Here is a 15,417-nt window from a genome sequence, read left to right as displayed (position 1 = left end):
AGCCTTGTGCCTTTTTCTCTAGGAAATTTTCGCCTGCCGAGCGAAATTATGATGTGGGCAATCGGGAGTTGTTGGCCATGAAATGGGCATTTGAGGAGTGGCGTCATTGGCTCGAGGGTGCTAAGCATCGTGTGGTGGTCTTGACTGATCACAAAAATCTGATGTATCTCGAGTCTGCTAAACGCCTTAATCCGAGACAGGCCCGCTGGTCATTGTTTTTCTCCCGCTTTGATTTTGTTGTCTCGTATTTACCAGGTTCAAAGAATGTGAAGGCCGATGCTCTTTCTAGGAGCTTTGTGCCTGATGCTCCTGGAGTCGCTGATCCTGTTGGTATTCTTAAAGATGGAGTTATCTTGTCAGCTATTTCTCCGGATCTGCGACGTGTGTTGCAGAGATTTCAGGCTGATAGGCCTGAGTCTTGTCCACCTGACAGACTGTTTGTCCCGGATAAGTGGACCAGCAGAGTCATTTCTGAGGTTCATTCCTCGGTGTTGGCAGGTCACCCGGGAATTTTGGGCACCAGAGATCTGGTGGCCAGGTCCTTTTGGTGGCCTTCCTTGTCAAGGGATGTGCGGTCATTTGTGCAGTCCTGTGGGACTTGTGCTCGAGCTAAGCCTTGCTGTTCTCGTGCCAGCGGTTTGCTCTTGCCCTTGCCTGTCCCGAAGAGACCTTGGACACATATCTCCATGGATTTCATTTCTGATCTTCCGCTATCTCAGGGCATGTCCGTTATCTGGGTGATATGTGATCGCTTCTCCAAGATGGTCCATTTGGTTCCTTTGCCTAAGCTGCCTTCCTCTTCCGATCTGGTTCCTGTGTTTTTCCAGAACGTGGTTCGTTTGCACGGCATCCCTGAGAATATTGTGTCAGACAGAGGATCCCAGTTCGTTTCCAGGTTCTGGCGATCCTTTTGTAGTAGGATGGGCATTGATTTGTCGTTTTCGTCTGCTTTCCATCCTCAGACTAATGGACAGACGGAGCGAACCAATCAGACTTTGGAGGCTTATTTGAGGTGTTTTGTCTCTGCTGATCAGGACGATTGGGTGACATTCTTGCCGTTGGCTGAGTTTGCCCTTAATAATCGGGCTAGTTCCGCCACCTTGGTTTCGCCTTTTTTCTGCAACTCTGGTTTCCATCCTCGCTTTTCTTCGGGTCATGTGGAGCCTTCTGACTGTCCTGGGGTGGATTCTGTGGTGGATAGGTTGCAGCAGATCTGGAATCATGTGGTGGACAACTTGAAGTTGTCACAGGAGAAGGCTCAGCGCTTTGCCAACCGCCGCCGCGGTGTGGGTCCCCGACTACGCGTTGGGGATTTGGTGTGGCTTTCTTCCCGCTTTGTTCCTATGAAGGTCTCCTCTCCCAAATTTAAACCTCGTTTTATTGGGCCTTACAAGATATTGGAAATCCTTAATCCTGTATCTTTTCGTCTGGATCTTCCTGTGTCGTTTGCTATTCACAATGTATTTCATAGGTCCTTGTTGCGGCGGTACATTGTGCCTGTAGTTCCTTCTGCTGAGCCTCCTGCTCCGGTGTTGGTTGAGGGCGAGTTGGAGTACGTGGTGGAGAAGATCTTGGATTCTCGCCTCTCCAGGCGGAGGCTTCAGTACCTGGTCAAGTGGAAGGGCTATGGTCAGGAGGATAATTCCTGGGTGGTCGCCTCTGATGTTCATGCGGCCGATTTAGTTCGTGCCTTTCATGCCGCTCATCCTGATCGCCCTGGTGGTCGTGGTGAGGGTTCGGTGACCCCTCACTAAGGGGGGGGTACTGTTGTGAATTTGCTTTTTGCTCCCTCTAGTGGTTACTAGTTTTTTGACTCTGGTTTTTCTGTCATTCCTTTTATCCGCACCTGGGTCGTTAGTTAGGGGTGTTGCTATATAAGCTCCCTGGACCTTCAGTTCAATGCCTGGCAACGTAGTTATCAGAGCTAGTCTGCTGTGCTCTTGTCTACTGATCCTGGTTCCAGTTATATCAGCTAAGTCTGCCTTTTGCTTTTTGCTATTTGTTTTGGTTTTGTATTTTTGTCCAGCTTGTTCCAAATCTATATCCTGACCTTTGCTGGAAGCTCTAGGGGGCTGGTGTTCTCCCCCCGGACCGTTAGACGGTTCGGGGGTTCTTGAATTTCCAGTGTGGATTTTGATAGGGTTTTTGTTGACCATATAAGTTACCTTTCTTTATTCTGCTATCAGTAAGCGGGCCTCTCTGTGCTAAACCTGGTTCATTTCTGTGTTTGTCATTTCCTCTTACCTCACCGTCATTATTTGTGGGGGGCTTCTATCCAGCTTTGGGGTCCCCTTCTCTGGAGGCAAGAAAGGTCTTTGTTTTCCTCTACTAGGGGTAGCTAGATTCTCCGGCTGGCGCGTGTCATCTAGAATCAACGTAGGAATGATCCCCGGCTACTTCTAGTGTTGGCGTTAGGAGTAGATATATGGTCAACCCAGTTACCACTGCCCTATGAGCTGGATTTTTGTATTCTGCAGACTTCCACGTTCCTCTGAGACCCTCGCCATTGGGGTCATAACAGCGTCCCTCTGCCCCGACGCGCATTTCACTGACCGCTTCTTCAGGAGGCCTTTTTTGTGTGGTATCTAGCTCCCTTTGTATATTGCATGTAATCACACCACAGTGTTACAGTAATCTGGTGGTTTTCCTATGGTTGTATTGTCCCTCTTTTAATGGATTTTGCACTTTTTTGTTATTTTTGTTACTGTATGTTGAATTATGTTTTAATTTATGTCTAATAAATTATATTTTATTTAAGAAGCACCACTTGTTTTGGGATTTACTATATAGTATAATCACCAAAAAATGTGATTTGCTATATAGTAATGTATACTGCAAAATATATATACTTATTTATACTGCTATATAGTAATGTATACTGCTATATATATATGTACTGATTTATACTATATAGTAATGTATACTGCTATATATATACTGATTTATACTGCTATATAATAATGTATACTGATATATATATATGATTTATACTGCTATATAGTAATGTATACTGCTATATATATATACTGATTTATACTGCTATATAGTAATGTATACTGCTATATATATATATATATATACTGATTTATACTGCTATATAGTAATGTATACTGCTATATATATATATACTGATTTATACTGCTATATAGTAATGTATACTGATATATATACTGAGTTATACTGCTGTATAGTAATGTATACTGCTATATATACAGTGGGGCAAAAAAGTATTTAGTCAGTCAGCAATAGTGCAAGTTCCACCACTTAAAAAGATGAGAGGCGTCTGTAATTTACATCATAGGTAGACCTCAACTATGGGAGACAAACTGAGAAAAAAAAATCCAGAAAATCACATTGTCTGTTTTTTTATCATTTTATTTGCATTTTATGGTGGAAAATAAGTATTTGGTCAGAAACAAAATTTCATCTCAATACTTTGTAATATATCCTTTGTTGGCAATGACAGAGGTCAAACGTTTTCTGTAAGTCTTCACAAGGTTGCCACACACTGTTGTTGGTATTTTGGCCCATTCCTCCATGCAGATCTCCTCTAGAGCAGTGATGTTTTTGGCTTTTCGCTTGGCAACACGGACTTTCAACTCCCTCCAAAGGTTTTCTATAGGGTTGAGATCTGGAGACTGGCTAGGCCACTCCAGGACCTTGAAATGCTTCTTACGAAGCCACTCCTTCGTTGCCCTGGTGGTGTGCTTTGGATCATTGTCATGTTGAAAGACCCAGCCACGTTTCAACTTCAATGCCCTTGCTGATGGAAGGAGGTTTGCACTCAAAATCTCACGATACATGGCCCCATTCATTCTTTCATGTACCCGGATCAGTCGTCCTGGCCCCTTTGCAGAGAAACAGCCCCAAAGCATGATGTTTCCACCACCATGCTTTACAGTAGGTATGGTGTTTGATGGATGCAACTCAGTATTCTTTTTCCTCCAAACACGACAAGTTGTGTTTCTACCAAACAGTTCCAGTTTGGTTTCATCAGACCATAGGACATTCTCCCAAAACTCCTCTGGATCATCCAAATGCTCTCTAGCAAACTTCAGACGGGCCCGGACATGTACTGGCTTAAGCAGTGTGACACGTCTGGCACTGCAGGATCTGAGTCCATGGTGGCGTAGTGTGTTACTTATGGTAGGCCTTGTTACATTGGTCCCAGCTCTCTGCAGTTCATTCACTAGGTCACCCCGCGTGGTTCTGGGATTTTTGCTCACCGTTCTTGTGATCATTCTGACCCCACGGGGTGGGATTTTGCGTGGAGCCCCAGATCGAGGGAGATTATCAGTGGTCTTGTATGTCTTCCATTTTCTAATTATTGCTCCCACTGTTGATCTCTTCACTCCAAGCTGGTTGGCTATTGCAGATTCAGTCTTCCCAGCCTGGTGCAGGGCTACAATTTTGTTTCTGGTGTCCTTTGACAGCTCTTTGGTCTTCACCATAGTGGAGTTTGGAGTCAGACTGTTTGAGGGTGTGCACAGGTGTCTTTTTATACTGATAACAAGTTTAAACAGGTGCCATTACTACAGGTAATGAGTGGAGGAAAGAGGAGACTCTTAAAGAAGTTACAGGTCTGTGAGAGCCAGAAATCTTGATTGTTTGTTTCTGACCAAATACTTATTTTCCACCATAAAATGCAAATAAAATGATCAAAAAAACAGACAATGTGATTTTCTGGATTTTTTTTTCTCAGTTTGTCTCCCATAGTTGAGGTCTACCTATGATATAAATTACAGACGCCTCTCATCTTTTTAAGTGGTGGAACTTGCACTATTGCTGACTGACTAAATACTTTTTTGCCCCACTGTATATATACTGTACTGCTATATAGTAATGTATACTAATATATATATACGGTACTGCTATATAGTAATGTATACCGATATATATACTGATATATACTGCTATATACTGATACATTTACTGCTATATAATGTCTACTGCTATATACTGATACATGTACTGCTATATACTGATACCAATACTTCTATATACTACCTATACTGCTATATAATGATACATGTACTGCTATATACTGATACCTATACTGCTACATACTGATACCTATACTGCTATATACTTGATGGAGTATGCGATTGAGCAGGAAGAGACACCAGGCCGATAACAATCCAACAAGATTTATTATAGCAGGGAACTGGGACAACACAAATGAAAGTAATTCTGCAGCATCTGTAATTAGTCCACAATGAGTCCACAGAAAGGGAGCAGAAACAGGGCACCACCCGGCAATCCGACTCCAGGGAAATAGAAATAGTCCTTGAAACGCATTAAAGAGACTTTTGTGTTGGAACTTTGCTGGGTCGCTGCCTCTTCACTGCATACGTGTGCTACCGCGGCACTACGCTGTGCTGCCCGTTTCCTTTTCTAAGATGTATTTTTAATTTTTGCTCTTTTCTGTGAGCCGTTAACTAAACTTTTGACTTCACTTAATATATTTTAGGTCCTTTAGTGGCCCGTAGATCAGCAAGGGTCTAGGTCCCAAGACCCCCACCAATCACTTAACCCTTTCACGACCTTAGAAATATCCATGTCATGGAAGAGTAGGCGTTCCCATCCTATGACTTATGGATATGTCACGGCAATCGAGCGGGCACAGGAGCTGTGTGCGTGATCGCCGCCGGGTGTTCAGCGAACATGACGGCTGATACCCGACTCACTGACAGGAGTAAGAAAATGAAAAAAAAAATTGTAAAAATATATATATTTTTTAAATCACAAAAAATAATAACAAAAAAACTATAATATGTATTTTATGCAAAAAAAACCCCAAAATAAACAAATACACATGTTAAGTATTTCTGTGTCCGGAATGACTCGACCTATAAAACTGTCACACTAGTTAACCCCTTCAATGAACACCGTATTTTTTTTTTTTATTTAAAAAAAGGTAAAACATAGTAACATAGTTAGCAAGGACGAAAAAAGACATTTGTCCATCAAGTTCAGCCTACATTGTCAGAATAAATCCCCAGATCTACGTCCTTCTGAAGAACCTAATAACTGTAAGATACAATATTTTTACGGTCCAGGAAGACATCCAGGCCTCTCTTGAACCCCTCGTCTGAGTTCGCCATCACCATCTCCTCAGGCAAGCAATTCCACATTCCCACTGCCCTAACGGTAAAGAATCCTCTTCTATGTTGGTGGAAAAACCTTCTCTCCTTAAGATGCAGAGAATGCCCCCTTGTGACCGTTCACCTTCCTTGGTATAAACAGATCCGCGGAGAGATATTTGTATTGTCCCGGTATATACTTATACAGGTCCTTCTCAAAAAATTAGCATATAGTGTTAAATTTCATTATTTACCATAATGTAATGATTACAATTAAACTTTCATATATTATAGATTCATTATCCACCAACTGAAATTTGTCAGGTCTTTTATTGTTTTAATACTGATGATTTTGGCATACAACTCCTGATAACCCAAAAAACCTGTCTCAATAAATTAGCATATCAAGAAAAGGTTCTCTAAATGACCTATTACCCTAATCTTCTGAATCAACTAATTAACTCTAAACACATGCAAAAGATACCTGAGGCTTTTAAAAACTCCCTGCCTGGTTCATTACTCAAAACCCCCATCATGGGTAAGACTAGCGACCTGACAGATGTCAAGAAGGCCATCATTGACACCCTCAAGCAAGAGGGTAAGACCCAGAAAGAAATTTCTCAACAAATAGGCTGTTCCCAGAGTGCTGTATCAAGGCACCTCAATGGTAAGTCTGTTGGAAGGAAACAATGTGGCAGAAAACGCTGTACAACGAGAAGAGGTGACCGGACCCTGAGGAAGATTGTGGAGAAGGACCGATTCCAGACCTTGGGGAACCTGAGGAAGCAGTGGACTGAGTCTGGTGTGGAAACATCCAGAGCCACCGTGCACAGGCGTGTGCAGGAAATGGGCTACAGGTGCCGCATTCCCCAGGTAAAGCCACTTTTGAACCATAAACAGCGGCAGAAGCGCCTGACCTGGGCTACAGAGAAGCAGCACTGGACTGTTGCTAAGTGGTCCCAAGTACTTTTTTCTGATGAAAGCAAATTTTGCATGTCATTCGGAAATCAAGGTGCCAGAGTCTGGAGGAAGACTGAGGAGAAGGAAATGCCAAAATGCCTGAAGTCCAGTGTCAAGTACCCACAGTCAGTGATGGTGTGGGGTGCCATGTCAGCTGCTGGTGTTGGTCCACTGTGTTTCATCAAGGGCAGGGTCAATGCAGCTAGCTATCAGGAGATTTTGGAGCACTTCATGCTTCCATCGGCTGAAATGCTTTATGGAGATGAAGATTTCATTTTTCAGCACGACCTGGCACCTGCTCACAGTGCCAAAACCACTGGTAAATGGTTTACTGACCATGGTATTACTGTGCTCAATTGGCCTGCCAACTCTCCTGACCTGAACCCCATAGAGAATCTGTGGGATATTGTGAAGAGAAAGTTGAGAGACGCAAGACCCAACACTCTGGATGAGCTTAAGGCCGCTATTGAAGCATCCTGGGCCTCCATAACATCTCAGCAGTGTCACAGGCTGATTGCCTCCATGCCACGCCGCATTGAAGCAGTCATTTCTGCCAAAGGATTCCCGACAAAGTATTGAGTGCATAACTGAACATTATTATTTGATGGTTTTTTTGTTTGTTATTAAAAAACACTTTTATTTGATTGGACGGGTGAAATATGCTAATTTATTGAGACAGGTTTTTTGGGTTATCAGGAGTTGTATGCCAAAATCATCAGTATTAAAACAATAAAAGACCTGACAAATTTCAGTTGGTGGATAATGAATCTATAATATATGAAAGTTTAATTGTAATCATTACATTATGGTAAATAATGAAATTTAACACTATATGCTAATTTTTTGAGAAGGACCTGTACATGGTTATTAGATCGCCCCTCAGTCGTCTTTTTTCTAGACTAAATAATCCTAATTTTGCTAATGTCTCTGGGTATTGTAGTGCCCCCATCCCCTTTATTAATTTTGTTGCCCTCCTTTGTACTCGCTCTAGTTCCATTATATTCTTCCTGAGCATCAGTGCCCAAAACTGTACACAGTACTCCATGTGCGGTCTAACCAAGGATTTGTACAGAGGCAGTATAATGCTCTCGTCATGTGTATCCAGACCTTTTTTAATGCACCCCTTGATCCTGTTTGCCTTGGCAGCTGCTGCCTGGCACTGGCTGCTCCAGGTAAGTTTATCATTAACTAGGATCCCCAAGTCTTTCTCCATGTCAGATTTACCCAGTGGTTTCCCATTCAGTGTGTAATAATGGTGATATTGATTCCTTCTTCCTATGTGTATAATAACCGTACATTTTATAGTCCAGACCATATGCTCAAATTTCCAGGCTAACCTGGTTTGCTACATTTAAAGATGCTGTGTGTATGAGAATGGCTACTGTGCATTTCAAATATCCTGTGCCCCCTCCCTTCTCCCTATATACAGACAGCAGGAAATATTCTGGCTAGTAGACTATTTGCTAACTCCCTTTGAAGCTCAGTGAAGCTGCATTTTGACACCTCTATATGCTCCCAGGAGATTCCCCCTTGTGGTTCTAAGTCCCGCATAAGAGCAGGGACATGCTATATCCCGTGTGTTTACAATACTGGTATATTTAGTTTTACCACTTTGTCAACTAAATGTAACTCTACTGCTATTAGGATTTCCCTTATTGATTATATATTTCCTTCACAAGTTTCCCAAAAAAACAATTCCTGAATTGCTGGTTTTTCTTCATTCTGCCTCCCAAAAATTCGGAATAGAAAGCGCTCAAAAAATGTTATTTGACCGAAAGTGGTACCAACAAAATGTCAACTCATCCCACAAAAAACAATCCCTTACATGACTTTGTCAGCAGATATATAAGAAAACTATAGCTCTTAAAATATGGTGATGAAAAGTTTTTGCAATAAAAAGCATCTTTTAGTGTGTGACAGCAGCCAAGCATGAAAAAGGTATAAATCTGGTGGTGCTGTAATCACACCGACCCAAAGAATAAAGTTGCCTAATCACTTATACCGCATGAGGAATGGCATAAAAATAAAACCTATGCTTCACCTTCTGTTGATTTGTTCATTCTGCCTCTAAAGATCGCAGTAACGCTTGGCTCACATTTATCCTGTGCTCTGCGCCGAGTGCTTATACCGGGGTTTCCATGTAAATGTCTGAAATAGGTGATTCAAACGGGACCCCCAGCAGAAGATTCCCTATAATGAGGCAGATGGAGGCACTGTGAACTCTCTCTGGCCTATGATCCGGAGGTGTCTGTATTTTGAAGCATAAAAGCGCAATCAACCACAGGTTGGTGCACTTCTGAAAAGGACAACGCTGAACAGAGGCTAAATGGAGTTCAGAGTAACTCTGCTACCTCATTATTGTGAATGGATTCCTCAGGTTTCATTTGAATCACGTCACTGGGAGATTTAGATGGAAACTTGGATGTACTATAAGTACTCAGCGTAGTGTGCAGGATAAATGTGATCCAAAATGTTATGTAAAATGTTCCCAAGCAAAGCTTCAAAACAATCCACACAAAAATCAAGTCCCCACTCAGGTCTGTCATCTGTTAATGGAAATATAAGGGACTTTCATGTTATTGGTAGCTTTGGAAAAGTGAAATGGCTTGTGGCCCCCCAAAAGAAATTCAGCAAATTCTGCGCTCCCAAATTCTCCTCTCCCTTCTGAGCCCCAGTATGCCTAAACCACATTTAGCATCCACATATTTGGAATTTCTGTAGCAATGAAAGTTTGCCTGTGTATAATCACCCATCCCCTGCAGACTGTGAGCCCTCGCGGGCAGGGTCCTCCCTCCTTATGTACCCGTATGCCTTGTTTTTTGCTCATATTTAATGTATTTGTTTATATTTGCCCCGTATTTCACATGTAAAGCGCCGTGGAATAAATGACGCTATAAAAATGTATAATAATAATAATTTACGGGTGCATATCTCCAGGGGCACGAGCTGGGCATAATGTACAGGGCACTACAACATACTGGGCACTACAATAGCAAATTTGCAATTTTCACTCAACAACATCCACTGCTGCTTGTTTCTGGAAAACACCCATGGAGTCAAATCATCACTACACCTGTAGATAAAGTCCCATAGGCGTACCATTTCCAAAATGGGTTCACGTGAGGGGGGATTCTGCTCTTCTATCACTTGGGGGCTCTGTATATGGAGTTTGTAAACTATTCTAGGAAAATCTGTGCTCCAGGAGGCAAATTGCACTCCATCCCTCCTGAGTCTCACGGTATGGCTAAGCACTACTAAAAAGCCATTTTAAACCATTTTCCTTTGTAAAAATATAAAATCTGGGGCTAAAGTTTGGTGGTAAAAGTGTAATATTTTTTTCTTCACTGCCCAATGGTATAAAATTCTGTGATACACCTGTGGTGTCAATATAATCATTGCACCCATGGATGAATTCATTGAGAGGTGTAGTTTATAAAATGGGGTCAATTACGGGGGGGGGGCTGTGCTCTTTTGGCAGCTTAGGGGTTCTCCCAGTGGGTCATGACATCTGCAAAACATAACAGTTAAAACTGCACTATAATATGGCGCGCCTTCCCTTCTGAGTTTTGCACTGTGCTTGAAAAGTATTTTCCAATTACATGTAGAGTATTGGCGCATTCATAAGAATTTTTTTTACAACAAACTGAGGCCTATTTTTTCCTATTAGCCCTTAGAAAAACTAAAATCTTGGGGCTGAAACAATATTTTAGCAGTAAAATGTATTTATTCTTTCTACACCGAGCAATGGTATAAAATTCCGTGAGGCACAGGTGGTGTCAATATGATCAGTATCTGCCGATTCCAACCAATTTTGCGCTCCAAAAGTCCAATGGCATTCCTTTTCTTCCGCGCCCTGCTGTGCGCCCAAACAGTAGTTTTCCACGATATATGCCAGTATGTGTGTACTCAAGAGAAATTTCACAACAAATTGTGTTACATTTTCTCCTGTTACCCGTGTCAAAATAAAAAAATTGGGGTCTAATGTGAAATTTTTGTGAAAAAAAGTTAAACGTTAATTTTTTCCTTCCACATTCCAAAACTACTGTGAAGCATCTGAAGGGTTAATAAACTTCTTGATTGTGGTTTTCAGTACTTTAAGGGTGCAGTTTTTAGAATGGTGTCACTTTTGGGTATTTTCTGTCATATAGGCCCCTCAAAGTCACTTCAAATGTGATGTGGTCTCTAAAATAAATTGTTTTGTAATTTTTGTTGGTAAAATGAGAAATCGCTGCTCAACTTTTTACCCTTCTAACAAATAAATTGTTTCAAAAACTGTGCTGATGTAAAGTAGATATGGGGGAAATATTATTTATTAACTATTTTGTGTGACATACAGTTGTATGAAAAATTGTTTCCCCCTTCCTGATTTCCTATTCTTTTGCATGTTTGTCAAACTTAAATGTTTCAGATCACCAAACAAATTTAAATATTACACAAAGATAACACAAGTAAACACAAAATGCAGTTTTTAAATGAAGGCCTTTATTAGGGTTAGGGTATGTTTCCACGGTAAGTAAACGCTGCTTGTTTGACGCTGCTGCGTCAAACAAGCAGCGTCCAGATGTTCCAGCATAGTGGAGGGGATTTTATGAAATCCCGTCTCCACTATGCGTGGAAACCCGCACGCGGCGGCCCTGCGACTCCGGACATGCTGCGCGTCTTTTCAGAACGCAGCATGTCCGTACACCTTGCGGGGACGCAGCGTCCCCGCAAGGCATATCACAGGGCCCTATGGCGAGGGGTGCGATGATCCCGGATGTGTACTGTACACATCCGGCACCATCGCGTCCCATTAAGGGGGCGGGGCTTAGCGCCGAGCGGCTTCGCCACTGCGGCGATACCGCCGCGTAGCCTGAACGTGGAGCCATACCCTAAGTCTCCACGTTCAGGATTGCATCAGGATTTGGTCAGGATTTTCCATCAGTTTTTGTAAGCCAAAACCAGGAGTGGGTGATGAATACAGAAGTGGTGCATATGTTTCTATTATACTTTTCCTCTGATTGTTCCACTCCTGGTTTTGGCTTACAAAAACTGATGGAAAATCCTGACAAAATCCTGATGCAATCCTGAACGTGGACACATACCCTTAGCGTTTTTGGTGCTTTTTTTTATGCACCAAATCCTGATCTTCTTGGCAGGAAAGCTGTGCCAGAAACGCAGGTTTAGGTGCGTTTTTTTTCTCTTTGTGCATGCAAATAAAGTTGTGTACCCACAGAGAAAAAAAAAACCTCCTGTAGATAGATAGAATGAATATACCGGCCTTGGAGGATGTTCATTCAGTTGTTTAATTTTGTAGAAAAAAAGCAGATCACAGACATGGCACAAAACTAAAGTCATTTCAAATGGCAAATATCTGGCTTTAACAAACACTAAAAGAAATCAAGAACAAAAAATGTGGTAGTAGTCAGTAATGTTTTTTTTTTTTTTTCACCAAGCATAGGGGAAAAATTTTTGGAATCACCCAATTCTGAGGGAAAAAATTATGGAATCGCCCTGTAAATTTTTTGTTCTTGATTTCTTTTAGTGTTTCTTAAAGCCAGAAAGTTGCCATTTGAAATGACTTTAGCTTTGTGCCATGTCTGTGATCTGCTTTTTTCTACACAATTAAACAACTGAATGAACATCCTCCAAGGCCGGTGAGTCCATAATTTTTGCCAGGAGTTGTAGATTAATAGGATAGATAACCTGCGGTAACCTCTTCCCCGGCATTTTCCCACGGTGCAGAGGTTACCTCAGGTCAGGCTGTGAGGGAGTGCAGGCTCAGTGACATCGCCCCCTATCACTGAAGCAAGCGACGACAGCATCTCCTCATTCCCCAGTAGCTTACAGCCAGGAGCGGTCGCATTAGCAGTGCTCCCAGTTGTAAACGTTATCTCCCCTAGATATGGATTACTGCGTGGGACACTCGTTATATTGGACTACGTCGGAACAGGGAGGATTTGCGTTGGTTTATTATTTTTATTTCAGGAGATCGAGGGCTTTGCTTGGAATGGCAGACTAATAAAGATGGCAAAACTGTGTATATTGTTTTATTTCATTAAAATACTTTTTTCTTACTGTGTGGTGTTTATTTAACCCTTTAACTACAATAGGATTAGTAATGGATAGGTGTCTTATCGACACCTCTCCATTACTAAGCCGGCTGAATGTCATCTTACAATAGGAAGGTGACATGAACACCTCATTACCCCGCTTGCCACCGCTACAGGGCAACTGGGAAGTCGGGCAAAGCTCCAGAATTGGCGCATCTAATAGATGCGCCTTTTCTGGGCAGCTGCGGGCTGTTATTTTTAGGCTGGGGTGGCCTATATCGATGGCCCCTTACCAGCCTGAGAATACCAGCCCCCAGCTGTGAGCTTTAGCAAGGCGGGCTTTCAAAAATGGGGGGGACCCCATGCCTTTTTTAAATTATTTACCGTATATACTCGAGTATAAGCCGACCCCCCTAATTTTGCCAGAAATAGCTGGGGAAAACTTAATGACTCGAGTATAAGCCTAGGGTTGAAAATGCAGCAGCTACCGGTAAATGTCAAAAATAAAAATAGATACTAATAACAGTAAAATTAATTGAGACATCAGTAGGTTAAGTGTTTTTGAATATCCATATTGAATCAGGAGCCCCATATAATGCTCCATACAGTTCATGATAGGCCCCATGAGATGCTCCATATTAAAATATGCCCCACATAATGCTGCACAAATGCTGATTATGGCCCCATAAGATGCTCCATAGAGATATTTGCCCCATATAATGCTGTACATGGCCCCATAAGATGTTCCATAGAAATATTTGCCCTGTAGAATGCTGCACAAATGCTGATTATGGCCCCATAAGATGCTCCATACAGACATTTGCCCCATATAATGCTGCACAAATGCTTATTATGGCCCCATAAGATGCTCCATACAGACATTCACCCTGTATAATGCTCCACAAATGCTGATTATGGCCCCATAAGATGCTCCATACAGACATTTGCCCCATATGCTGTTGCTGCGATTAAAAAAAAATAAAAAAATCACATACTCACCTCTCGACGCTCAGGCCCACGGCACTTGTTATAGTCACCTGTCCGCGTTCCACCGCTGGGCGCAGCTGCGTCTTCCGCGTCCTCTGCACTGACTGTTCAGAGAGAGGGCGGCACGAGCACTAATCGAGTCATCGCGCCCTCTGACCTGAGCGTCACTGCAGAGGACGCAGAAGACGGAGCGGCGCCTGACGGTGGAACGAGGGATAGGTGAATATCGCACACTGCCCCCGTCATACTCACCTGCTCCTGGTGCGGTCCCTGCACGTCCCTGGTTCTCCGGGCGCTGACAGCTTCTTCCTGTATTGAGCGGTCACCGTTACCGCTCATTACAGTAATGAATATGCGGCTCCACCCCTATGGGAGTGGAGTTGGGTCCATATTCATTACTGTAATGAGCGGTACCATGTGACCGCTCACTACAGGAAGAAGCTGCCGGGGAACCAGGGACCACGCAAGGAGCAGGTGAGTATGATTAGACAGCTGCTGCTCCCCCTCCCCTGCTGACCCCTGGGTATGACTCGAGTATAAGCCGAGAGGGGCAATTTCAGCCTAAAAAAATGGGCTGAAATTCTCGGCTTATACTAGAGTATATACGGTATTTAAATTTAAAAAAAAAGTGTGAGGAGCCCTCTATTCTTGATAACTAGTATTGCTGAAGCTGACAGCTGGGGGTTGCAGCCCCCAGCTGCGAGTTTTGTCTGGCTGGTTATCAAAAATAGGGGGAACCCACGCCGTTTTTTAAAAATTATTTGTAGTGCAGGAGCGGCAGATGAATACTCCCATCTGCCGCTCCTGCTGTCACTGTAATTAGCGCTAGCAGGTGTCAGATGATGGGATCAGTAGTCCCATCATCTGACACCAGTGATCTGAGGTAAAGTTCATACCTCCGATCACAGCCGTGGCTCTCTGACCGGCGAGGATGATTTCCCCGCCGATCAGAAGCGGTGTTTGCCGCGCTGTCTGTTATGATCTGGTGGCCTAAGAGCAGCATGAGATGTACTCTGGAGAAGGTGGTACCTGTACTGACCGCAGACCCTGAACCTAACACCGCAACTAGAAGTAGCCGTGGAATGTACCTAGCGCTCCCTGGACATCTTGACACAGCCGGAGGACTAATTACCCCTAAAGATAGAAAAGGGAAAACTATCTTGCCTCAGAGAAAATTCCCAAAGGATAGGCAGCCCCCCACAAATATTGACTGTGAGAGGAGAGGGAAAAAACATACAGACTGAAATCAGAATTTAGCAAAGGAGGCCACTTCTAGCTAAATAGAAAGGATAGGACAGAGTACTATGCGGTCAGTATTAAAACACTAGAAAATATCCACCACAGAAAATACAAAA

Source organism: Ranitomeya variabilis, chromosome 5 (genome assembly GCF_051348905.1).
Source record: "Ranitomeya variabilis isolate aRanVar5 chromosome 5, aRanVar5.hap1, whole genome shotgun sequence".
Taxonomy (NCBI): Eukaryota; Metazoa; Chordata; class Amphibia; order Anura; family Dendrobatidae; genus Ranitomeya; species Ranitomeya variabilis.
Note: the sequence above shows the minus strand (reverse complement) of the source record.